The 12,848-nt window shown below is 39.2% G+C and overlaps 1 long non-coding RNA gene across 1 annotated transcript in view; it reads left to right on the forward strand.

Annotated features, from left to right (window-relative positions):
- Positions 1-12,848, forward strand: part of LOC105538217 — a 37,579-nt gene that overhangs the window by 3,508 nt on the left and 21,223 nt on the right. The gene's annotated exons all lie outside the window — the stretch shown is intronic.

A 12,848-nucleotide genomic window follows, 5' to 3' on the forward strand; every position in this document is an offset into this window, starting at 1 on the left:
CTGGACAAGAAGTATTGTTCATAGACAAGAGCATACTTGGCTTGGATTTTTTTTTTTAAACCAGTACTTTGTAGGCAGGGTGGAAATGAACTCAGTCGAGGTCAAAGGAACCTTAGTCCTTTGAAGAGCGAGGTAGAGAAGCAAGTACAATGTAATCAATAGGCTTTTTTGTCTTCTCAACTTCTTTCTCCTACATCGCTTAATTAGATAGCACCGAAAAACAACCAAGTTGTTTCCAGGATGACACGGGTGGGGGCTGGGGGGAAGCTTGACCACTTCCTCGAAGGAAGAAAAAGTCCTTTTTAAGACACCACCTACGGCTAGATTTGCAGAGTAAGACATGATTACAACTCCTGTGTCCAGAGGAGTAAGAATAGAGTTCGGCCTAAAAAAGTACCACCTTATAAAAGGCATATGACATAGTGGTTTAGCTGACATATTGTTTGCAACAGAATCGGAAAATCTTTGTTAGAAATTAGTGAAGCGCATAAAATTGTTTTTAAAAAGCATGATTTGGTATATAAATAGGGGTTAACTGTGAAGCTTTAATTTTCGGCCGAAAGAGCCTTGGACCATTTAACGTAGTAATTCTCATGATACATCTTAAATATAGGTACATTTCTCTTTTTACTGTGAATATTTGGTAAAAAATAGCAGTGCTTTCGTCACATCACACTGGGATTCAGAGCATAACAGCATAAACTCATCTAGATTACTGGCAATCAACAGAACTGCCTTACAAGAGAAATGTAGAAAGAAAAAATATGAATCTGGTGCTCTCTCTCTCTCTATATATATGTATGAACAAAAATACCTTGAAAGATTTTTGGCTGTCCGTGTCTAAACATTTTAGATTCTTTTGCGTAGTGTATTTGGGTAGGTTGAGCCTATGAGTCACAATAAACTAAACTTATTGGTCTTGCTGTTTTCTTTATTTCAAAAGAAACTAAGCTTTTGGGGGCTGGATTTTAGTTGACAAGGCAGTATCTTGGACTCAACAGCAATATATAAAAAGTATAAATATGCAAACTAGACAATGAGCAGGCCATTTATTTCAGAGTTTAGATCGCTATGCGTAAAATTATAAATTTTCATATTTAAGTGGGAAAAACAGTCTTATCTTTTTCCCCCCCTCTTGGTTGACACCTGGTGGAAATTCTAGGTAAAGTACCTGGGGCCTTGTACTAGCTTTGATTACAGATACTACTTGTGTTTTTTCTCCACCTAGTGGTAGAAGTGGTGAATTTCCTAGAATTGACAGCTTTTCCTCAGCATAATGTCAATGATACTTAATAAGCATTCAAAAACCACTGAGCAAGGAATGGATTTAAAAGTGTAGTCCACAATGAATACATAAATTCATTGCACATTTGTGTCTACATTTATGTTAAAAATTATTAAGGCTTAGTGAACAATAGCTGAATTCAGATTTTTTTAGTAAAATTTATTTAATTAGAATATAACTTATTTCAGAAAAAAGAATTAAATACACCAGAATTGCATTTAATAAAACAGAACTCTAAGAAATTTATCTGTAGTTTGGAAAATTGTTTTGAAATATTAAATGTTTCATTCCTGTTACTGTATAGTACATTATTCTTTGTGTTTGAAGCTTTCAGGATCTTTTGAATAGTTATCTTTATTATTTATTTTGCTATTTTTTAAATTTTCTTTTTACTGTGTCTTCTTAAATACTTAGGTAACTGGCAAATTTCCAAGAAATTCTTACCAGCTACCATTTTCATTTTGATTTTTTGAGATGGAGTCTCAACTCTGTCACCTGGGCTGGAGTGCAGTGGCACAATCCTGGCTCTCTACAGCCTCCACCTCCCAGGTTCAAGCGATTCTCCTTCCTTAGCCTCCAGAGCAGCTGGGATTACAGGCACGCACCACCACCCCCGGCTAATTTTTGTATTTTTAGTAGAGACGGTTTCACCATGTTGGCCAGGCTGGTCTCGAACTCTTGGCCTCAAGAGATCCGCCCGCCTTGGCCTCCCAAAGTGCTGGGATTACAGACCTGAGCTGCCCGCTCCTGGTCTCTCTTTATCTTTTCATTTCTTGAAAGAAAAACAAAAACACTTGGACCAGATTTTGAATGTTTTCTCTTGTTGCTTTCATAACTTCCCCCTTTCAGATTTTTTGTCTAAATATCTACTTCTTAGACAGCTTGAAATGCTGTACTGTAGACATTATCTTGGGCTTCTCAGCTTTCTTCACTGGGCCCTTATTGTATTTTGTATTATATTTAAACTATTTGTCTTTACCACCAAGGCTCTTTCCTACTGCTCCCCAGCCTACGTCTCATATGCCATCTCCGCCTACTCATCTGCTAACTCTTCTATATTCCTGTCAAGTACATCTTCTGTCCCCTTTGTTAGCTTGTCTCACTGTTGCCAGTGTGCACTTACATGTGCTTTTGGTGCCCAGAATAACATCCCACTACTGTGTTATCTCCTTTGCTTTTTTCTAATCCCTCCACTAGATGCAGTTGGCACAACTGAGTAAAATTCCAACTAGACTGAATAACTAACTTCCCATCCCCCTTTCATTGCTTCTTCAGAGCTTAAGTAGGAATCTCTTTTCATATTTGCTTTTTGGCTTTTGAGTCAAATGGCTCTTTCACCTTAATATATTAAAGTTTGAACTCAATCTCAAGAACTCTATCAAAGACTGATAAATGATCATTGCTATCAAGGTGTATGATATTGAGGAGGTATGTCAAGATTACTGCCAAGTTTGGAGTTTTTTGCATATTATATCAACATGCTCAATATTTTTATTTTTTTTTAAAAAAGGAAGCCATCTCAACTGGAAGTTTTGTTGTTTGGTTGTAAAAAAAAAAAACCAAAAAAAACCCTACCAGTAGTCAGAATCTGTTTCATAAAGAAAAATATGAAATCTATGCTTACTGTATTTTAACTAGCAGCTGATAGGCTGAGTGCTATGAAACTAAGGGTTTTTTCTTCCCCTTTGGTCTTAACTCTGTATTTCAAGATTTTGTAACTCTGACTTAACTCTTTAATATTCTCACGGTGCAGCAAATTTGGCATGCAGACTGGAGAGAAGATTTGCTATTATTAGCAAAATGAGTAGTATTCGTTTTCTAGATTTGAGAGGTATTACAAACATAATGTATATTATGTTTGTTATATTCTTCATAGTTAATAGACTTTTATATATGTTATGGATTTTGTGATGAAAATTACTATCAAATTTGGATTCTGTTCTCCTTCATTAATAAATAGTGTAATTTGTGTTATGTGAACACCATTTAATCTGTTATATTTTGTTTCTTGATTAAAAGAAAATCACCCATAATTCTACTGTCTGTCCATTCAGAGACACCACTGTTAACATTTTGGTGTATTTTCATCTAGATGTACAACTAAAGAAAAGCATTGCCAGTTAAGCTATGACAGTGCATATTATCATGTAGAAGATGAGTTGGTAAGGTTTATTCATCTAAGCTCAAATGGCGTCTGGTCTACAGAAAGAATTAGGAATGCTAAATTTCTTTTCTGAACTATTTTATAAATTTTGACTATGCACAACTTTGTATAATGAGGGTAAAATTTTACTTGCTATAATAAAATATTTTCTGGCTGAATGTGGTAGCTCATGCCTGTAATCCCAGAACTTGAGCGGCTAAGGTGGGAGGATTGCTTGAGTCCAGTGGTTTGAGACCAGTTTGGGCAGCATAGCAAGACCCTGTCTCTACAAAAAATACAAAAATTAGCCAGGCATGGTGGCATGCGCCTGTAGTCCCAACTATTCAGGAGGCTGAGGTAGGAGGATCACTTGAGTCTGGAAGGTTGAGTCTGCAGTTAGCTGAGCTCGTGCCATTTCACTCCAGTCTAGGTGACAGAGTGAGACCTTGTCTCAAAAAAAATTAAAAAAAAAAAGTTTTTCAAACATTTGACTATTTTATTTTGAGACAGCTCTGTTGTGCAGCTGGAGTGCAGTGGCACAATCTTGGCTCACTGAAACCTCTGCCTCCTGGATTCAACCTGGGATTACAGGCCTGTGTCACCACACTCTGCTAATTTTTGTGTTTTTAGTAGAGACAGGGTTTTGCCACATTGGCCAGGCTGGTCTTGAACTCCTGGCCTCAAGTGATCTGCCTGCCTTGGTCTCCAAAAGTGCTGGGATTACAGGTGTGGGCCACCGTTCCTGGACAACATTTTGATAATTTTATATAGCATATGTAGCTTATATAGCATATCTACTTTGAAAAATTTTACTCTCCCAGGGATGAAAGGGCTGAAGAGACCCATTAAAGTCATTAAGTCAACCCCCTGCCTTTAAGCAACCGGAGAACCCATTCTATTTTTGTTTTTATTTTCTTATTTGTTTAAATTTTAACTTTCATTTTAGATTCAGGGGTACATGTGCAGGATTGTTACATGTGTATACTGTGTGATGCTGTGGTTTGGGGTATGATTGATCTGATAACTCAGGTAGTGAGCACAATACCCAATGGGTAGTTTTTCAACCCTTCCTACTCCTGCTGCAGTAGTCCCTAGTGTCTGTTGTTCCTATCTTTATGTCCATATGTATCCGGTGTTTAGCTCCCACTTGTAAGTGAGAACATGCAGTATTTGGCTTTATGTTTCTGTGTTAATTTACTTAAGATAATGGATTCCAGCTGCACCCATGTTGCCGCAGAGGACATGATTTCATTCTTCTTTTATGACTGCATAGTATTCCATGGTATATGTGTACCACATTTTCTTTATCCAGTCCACCATTGGTAGGCATCTAGGTTGATTCCATATCTTTGCTATTGTGAATACTGCTATAATGAATATACAAGTGCATGAGTCTTTTGGTAGAACAATTTCTTTTCCTTTGGGTATATACCCAGTAATGGGATTGCCAGGTCGAATGGTAGTTCAATTTTTAGTTAATTGAGAAATCTCCAAACTGCTTTCCACAGTGGCCGAACTAATTTACATTCCCACCAACAGTATATAAGCATTCGCTTTTCTCCACAGCCTGCCAACATCTGTTAGATAAGAAGATAAGAAAATTCTTATCTTCTTCCTTCTTTTTTTTTGAAATGGAGTTGTGTTCTGTCACCCAGGCTGGAGTGCAGTGGCATGATCTTGGTTCACTCTAACCTCCACCTCCTGGGTTCAAGCCATTCTCCTGCCTCAGCCTCCTGAGTAGCTGGGACTACAGGTCACCACACCTGGCTAATTTTCATATTTTTAGTAGAGACAGGGTTTCACCATGTTGGTCAGGGGGGTATCAAACTCTGGACCTCAGGTGATCCACCCACCTTGGCCTCCCAAAGTGCTGAGATTACAGGTGTGAGCCACCACACCTGGTCATTTTTGTCTTTTACAAAAAATACTTTCTTGATGCATATTGAGTTTTAGTGGTAAAGTACAACAGAAGGGAACCGGTTGCCAGTTTTTAAATATCAAACTTACATATAGCTAGCTGGAATTTCATATTCAATACCTTACCTGGACATATTGCCCTTCTGGGTATCCACATTTTCTATATTGATGAAGGGGATCACTATTATAAATGATTTTTTAAACCCCAAAACTTGTTATTTACTGCCACTAACTTCTCAGTACTGCTTAATGGAATATTTTTCCAACAGTTCGCCACCTAAAGTTAGTTTTATGTACTACTAATTATTATCTTTATGTTATAATTTTAAAATTGTAACAGAGGATTTTTGCTTCTCGCCCATCCTTAATCAGCCCAGTTTTTATGTTACTGTCTTTCCTAGTGTTAGGGACTTTTACTTGAAGAAGTAGCAATTGCAGCACTATTCACAATAACAAAGACATGGAATCAACCCAAATGCCCATCAATGATAGACTGAATAAAGAAAATGTGGTACAAATACACCATGGAATACTATGCAGCCATAAAAAGGGATGAGATCATGTCCTTTACAGGGACATGGATGATGCTGGAGGCCATTATCCTTAGCAAACTAACACAGAAACAGAAAACAAAATACTGCATGTTCTTACTTGTAAGTGGGAGCCAAATTATGAGAACACATGGACACACAGAGGAGAACAACACACACTGGGCCTTTTAGAGGGTGGAAGACAGGAGAGGATCAAGAAAAACAACTAATTGATACTAAGCTTAATACTTGGGTGATAAAATAGTCTGGATGACAAACCCCCATGACATAAGTTTACCTATGTAACAAACCTGCACTTGTACCCCTAAACTTAAAATTAAAGTTTTAAAAAAGGCCGGGTGAGGTGGCTCGTGACTGTAATCCCAGCACTTTGGGAAGCTGAGGTGGGCAGATCACTTGAGGTCAGGAGTTTGAGACCAGCCTGAGCAACATGGTGAAACCCCATCTCTACTTAAAATACAAAATTAGCTGGGCGTGGTGGCAGGTGCCTGTAATCTCAGTTACTTGGGAGGCTGAGGCAAGGAGAACTGCTTGAGCCTGGTGGGTGGAGGAGGTTGCAATGAGCTGAGATCGTGCCACCACATGCCACCGTGGGCGACAGAGTGAGACTCCATATCAAAAAAAAAAAAAAAAGGAAGAAGTAGGTGTGATAAAGGAAGTGTTTGCCAAGGGAAAGCTGTAAGGAGGAGGGACAATTTTAGTTTGTTTGCTGAGAACTCGCTACCCTGAGAATTCTAAGTATTTTGTTTCAGGGTCAGGAAATAGGTTAGGTGACAACTAAACCTTAAAATCACACTTAATTTATGACCTAGCAAATTTCCTTGATGATCAGCAATTTTTTTTCTTTTTTTCTTTTTTTTGAGGCAGAGTCTCACTGTGTCACTCAGGCTGGAGCACAGTGGTGCGATCTTGGCTCACTGCAACCTCCACCTCCCAGGTCCAGGCAATTCTCCTGCCTCAGCCTCCCAGGCTGGACTGCAGGTGGTCTCGGCTCACCACAACCTCTGCTGCCCAGGTTGAAGAGATTCTCCTGCCTCAGCCTCCCGAGTAGCTGGGATTACAGGCGCCTACCACCATGCCCAGCTAATTTTTTGTATTTTTAGTAGAGATGAGTTTCACCATGTTGACCAAGCTGCCCTTGAACTCCTGACCTCAAGTGACCTGCCTGTCCAGGCCTCCCCAAAGTACTGGGATTACAGACGTGAGCCACCATGCCTGGCTGATTGTAACATAGATTCTTGATGCTTGAGAGGATAATATGGGAAAAAACAGAAGGTGATACTGTTAATTCTATTTATAGTAGTAACCTTTCTCATTTTCACAAGCCCTAGCGATTCTGTGTTCTAAACACTTTGCTTTTTTATTTTTGTCTGTCTCTGCAGTGATTCTTGATTTTACTTTGTAAATGTTTTTGTTGTTATATGTTCATTTGCACATAATTTAAGTTATTTAAAATTTTCTGGTCACCCCAAATGAAATAAAACATTGGCCAGTAGTTAGGAGATAGTGGTGGCGAATAACTGCGAAGATAGTTTAGTGGATTGCATAAAAATTACCAAAATATCATTAAGGAAGTCCCATCAGTGGAGCAGTATGGGAGTGAAGGGCAGACAATGATGTCTCCTGGTGGATGTGGGAACAGAGAGGGATGAGAAGACAGTCGTGTTAGATAGTCCAGAGACACCTCAGGTGGTTAGGCTCACATTAAACAGTGAACATGAGGCAGGCATGTCTGGTAATGACAGGAAGTCAAGAAAACTTTTCAGGGGATTGGGAAGCTTGGCTGATAACAGATGACGAGAGGAGTGGGAGGAGTGGCAAGTGGTGGTGGAGTGAAGCAGTTTTTTTCCTTTATACGTGTATAGGGCATGGATACATTGGCTAAGAAGTCCAAAATCCATGAGGTTATTTGTTGACTGGGGTATGTGTGCATGCGAGAGAGAGATCACATCATAATTGTTAACAGCTGCAATAATGGCCAATTTTATGGCAGTCACTGTGCTTTTCACTCATTATCCTGTTTGGTCCTTGTAAGAGTTCTATGAGGTAAATACTGTTATACCCATTTTATAGAGAAGAAAACAGGCTTAAGGTGATTAAGTAATGTGCCCAAACTGAAACAGCTAGTAAATGGTGGTGGTAGGATTTGAACCTTTGTTTTTGATCATTATGCTATAGTGCAAGCAAGTACTATAGCACTCTTTATCAATAAGATATGGCCTCTTCTGAGAAGGCTTCTGTAACCATCCTCCCCTCTCTTAGTTTGGATTATATGTTTCACTTTTGTGTTCACAGCACCTTTTAAAATCCTATTCCTTAACAATTTTATACATAGTTTGTACATATTATCTCTTCCATAATATTCCAAGCCTCTCAAGGGCACTTTCCTTGTCTTATCTAGTGCCCAAATGTCAAACATTTTCATATCTCCAGCTTGTAGCATAGTGCCTGTCACATATGCACTCAATAAATGTTTATTGATATGCGATAGATTGATAGTGGAATATTATCTTTAAGAAATTTTTCATTGTATCATTGTAGACACTGATGAGTAGTTTTTCTGGATAACCACATGAAAACCACGAGACTGATGAATTAGATAATACTTAGATTCAAACTATCATTTTTATAAATGTATGCTGATTGCCACAGGGTCAGTATGGTGAAGTAAGTATCTAATTTCAGTTAAAGTAAATAAGGATTACTAGCTTAGGCTAAAGTAAAGTTTTATGGTTAAAAAGCAATATTAAAAATACATATATTGGGCTAGCTGCAGTGGCTCATGCCTGTAATCCCAGCACTTTGGGAGGCCAAGGCGGCCAGATCACCTGAGGTCGGGAGTTTGAGACCAGCCTGACCAACATGGAGAAACTCTGTCTCTACTAAAAATACAAAATTAGCTGGGCATGGTGGCACATGCCTATAATCCCAGCTACTCAGGAGGCTGAGGCAGGAGAATCGCTTGAGCCAAGGACTCAGAGGTTGTGGTGAGGCGAGATCGTGCCATTGCACTCCAGCCTGAGCAACAAGAGCAAAACTCCGTCTCAAAACACAAACACACAAAAAACATATATTATCCTTTAGCATTTTTCTGCTTATATTACACTTGATACATTATTTAAAACTGATGAACAAGGAATCTTTCAGCTTGCTTTTAATTGGACCTAAGGAAAAGTGCAATTGTGTACCACAGCAAAAAGCAAAATACCTGAGAGGAAGCTAATTGAAATTTGTAATATTGTTAATCTGTGTTTTTAACATAGTATATAGCTTATATAGCTGACATTTAAAGTATTCTGAACAATTTGCATCTAGATAATAGAAAGGTTTATTTCAAAGGTCTTGGTTACTGAATATTTTGTTATATATAAATATATATTTTATATATATATATATGCACACACACACACATACACGATGTCCCTCTTAGAAATTAAAATCTCTAAAAACATTTCTGTGTAGAGGCACTTCTTTATTCATAAGTTTGGTAAATTCAGTAGTCAGGTATGCAAAACCCTGGTCACTAAAATATATATGATTTCAAAACAATCTTACATACATTTTTTAATTTTTAAAATTATGATTATTTCAATTTTTTAATTTTTATTTTTTTTCCAAGATGGAGTCTTGCTCTGTTGCCTAGGCTGGAGTGCAGTGGTGTTTTCTTGGCTCACTGCGACCTCTGCCTTTTGGGTTTAGGTGATTCTCCTGCCTCAGCCTTCCGAATAGCTGGGATTACAGGCACACACTACTGCGCCTGGCTAATTTTGAATTTTTAGTAGACAGGGTTTCTCCATGTTAGACAGGCTGGTCTCGAACTCCTGACCTCGTCATCTGCCCTCCTTGGTCTCCCAAAGTGCTGGGATTACAGGCGTGAACCACCATGCCTGGCCTAAAATTATTTTTTAAAATAATGAAATAATTAGGTAAAATAATCAGATCTTGGTGTGTAATTGAATATGGGTATAGAGGAAGAGTGTTAATTGAATGTTAGAGGTAAGAGGAATCAAGGGTGACACTGGTTGGCCTAGGCAACTTGCTAAATGGTGGAGTTCCTCACTGAGATGTGGAACATGGGGAAGGAGGATGATGATGAATTTCAGTTTTATATTTTTTAAATTTTGAAACAATACAAAATGTACAGAAAATTTGCAGGAACAGTAGAGAAGACTTTTTTTCCTGGACCATTTGAAAGTAAGTTGCCAGTATGATGCCTCACTGCCAGTAAAGACTATGCCTTCACAGCCATAGTACAACCATGGAAATCAAGTCATTAACGTTAGACATTACTACCATGTAATACTCAAATCCCAATCAAGTTTTGTCTGTTGTCTCAATACTCTCCTTTAGGGCAAAAGGATCCTGGTTAGAATCACCTGTTACATATAGTTTTCAGGCCTTTTTAGTCTCCCTCTGTTGGGAGCAGCAATATAACCTTTCCTGGTCTTTAATGATCTTGACCCTTTTGAAGACCAGGTATTTTGTAGATTATACCTCTGTGTACAATTCAACCTGTTTTTTTTTTTTTTTTTTTTTTTTTCCAGCCATGGTTCTGGGTGAGAATTAAGCCTTAACACCCTTAGAAATCTGTATTAGTGAGTTCTCCAGAAAAAACGGGATTTATTTATTTATTAAAAAATAACAAATGCCGGGCGCGGTGGCTCAAGCCTGTAATCCCAGCACTTTGGGAGGCCGAGACGGGCGGATCACGAGGTCAGGAGATCGAGACCATCCTGGCTAACAGGGTGAAACCCCGTCTCTACTAAAAAATACAAAAAAACTCCGGGCGAGGTGGCAGGCGCCTGTAGTCCCAGCTACTCGGGAGGCTGAGGCAGGAGAATGGCGTAAACCCTGGAGGCGGAGCTTGTAGTGAGCTGAGATCCGGCCACTGCACTCCAGCCTGGGTGACAGAGCGAGACTCTGTCTCAAAAAAAAAAAAAAAAAAAAAGAAAAAATAACAAATAAATGGCTCATGATGTTATGGAGGCTGAGAAGTCCCATGATCTGCTGTCTGCAAACTGGAAATCCAGGAAGCTTGTGGTGTAATTTAGTATTAAGTTGGTGCAAAACTAATTAGTAAAACTAATTTACTTTTAATTAAAAGTAATAGCAAAAATCGAATTTTTTTTTTTTTTTTTTGCACCAACCTAATTTTGCACCAACCTAATACCAGTCTGAGTTCAGAACAAGTCTTAAGATTCAGGAGTGCTAAGGAGAGAAATAGATCCACATACCAGTGCGAATAATCAGAAAGCAGATTGAAACATCCTCCATCTTTTTGTTCGCTTCAGGCCCTCAGGGGATTACATAATGCCCACCTACACTAGGGAGGCCCATCTGCTTTACTCAGTCCACCAATCCAAATGCCAATCTCTTCCAGAAACACCCTCACAGACATAACCAGATAACCTTTAGCTAGATATCTGGGCATCCTGGGGCCCGGTCAAGTTGACAGACTCAGTTAACTACTATAGCATGTATTGGATGAAATAATTAAGTTTTAAAAATACATTTAGAATGGCATTAATTATATGCCATTCTTGAGAGAGTTGAGCAAATGTTCACTATGTGCTGGGGTTCAGCTGAAAAAGGCTGAATGATTCGATTTTGATAGGAACACTTCAAAAGTGATGCTGTTTTCTCCTCACTGATTCCTATCAGATAATGTACAATTTTGGTTTGTCCCATTACTAATGATCATTTGAATAAGGATGTGTCTGTCCGAATTCTCAACTACTTGGTTCCCCACCCTGACCTTAGGGAATTCGTAAGTATTTTGTATGGTAGTTTTTTGAAACTTTGCAAGTATCCCATTTCTTATCAAACTTTCTATTTGTTTGTTTATTTATATGACCATTGATTAATATGAGCCTTAATTTATTATTTATCTTGATCTTCAAATTGTGCCCAATTTAGCTAGTAAAATCCCTTCAAAGTGGCTTATGACATATCTCCATCATATTTCAACGACCTTCTTTTTTTCTGGCACATGAAACAAGCTCATCTTACACTTCTCCTGTACTTCTTGTACTTAACAAGCTCATCTTGTAATTCCCCTGCCTAGCCCTGGAATCAGCCATTTCTCCAAGTTAGCCCTGAATCTTTGAAGGAGCACTAGGTATACACCTTGCTTTGAGAGTGTGGTACTTTCAGGCTGTCCCCAGTGGAGAGGGCTATCATATATATATATATATACACACACACACACACACACATACACACACACACACACACGGATGTATAGACACACAGTTGAAAATTGCATCTATATTTCTGTCTGTCTCTCTCCCTGTCTCTATCTCTATCTGTAAAACCATGAGTGTATAGTGATACCATAAATTCTAATCTGACACCTCAGGGTTTGTTCTAATTTCTCCCTTTCCATATAGGTAACCTTTTTGACACTGAGAAAGCAGACTTCCACTGGCCTTGTCATATTGACTTATTTGATCAATCCCCCCTGCATGTGATCAATCTCCTGTTTCCACTGTCATCCTCCCTTGAATATGGATGCCCTCTTTCCCTACCTAGGCTCTGCCACCCTGTTTCAGACTGCCCCTCTAGTGGATGTATCCTCACCCTGTGCAGGCTGGACCTCTCCATGGCGGACTGGCCTTTGTTTGGTGCCTTCTGAACCCTGTATCAGGTGGGCTTTGCTTACACACTGCTCCCACTCCCCCTTTTCCTGTGCCCCAGTGTTGTAGGAAAAATATTGGTTCTTGTCACATAACCAGGAAAGATTAGGCTCACAGACACACAGAAGGATGAGGAATGGAATTCACTGGGTCCTGCCAACAGGCTCTCCACCTCACTGATTGAATCCCAGGTTACCACCCAGGAACAGGAGGGACCAGACTCCTTGTCCTAAGGATCCACTCCATCCTCCCAGTGCATAGGCCAGTCAGAGAGTCTCTGGTGTTATGGGGTGGCGGAGGGAGGGGGGGTGCTCCCA

The sequence above is a fragment of the Mandrillus leucophaeus genome, unplaced genomic scaffold, assembly GCF_000951045.1.
Source record: "Mandrillus leucophaeus isolate KB7577 unplaced genomic scaffold, Mleu.le_1.0 Scaffold187, whole genome shotgun sequence".
In the NCBI taxonomy this organism is placed as follows: Eukaryota; Metazoa; Chordata; class Mammalia; order Primates; family Cercopithecidae; genus Mandrillus; species Mandrillus leucophaeus.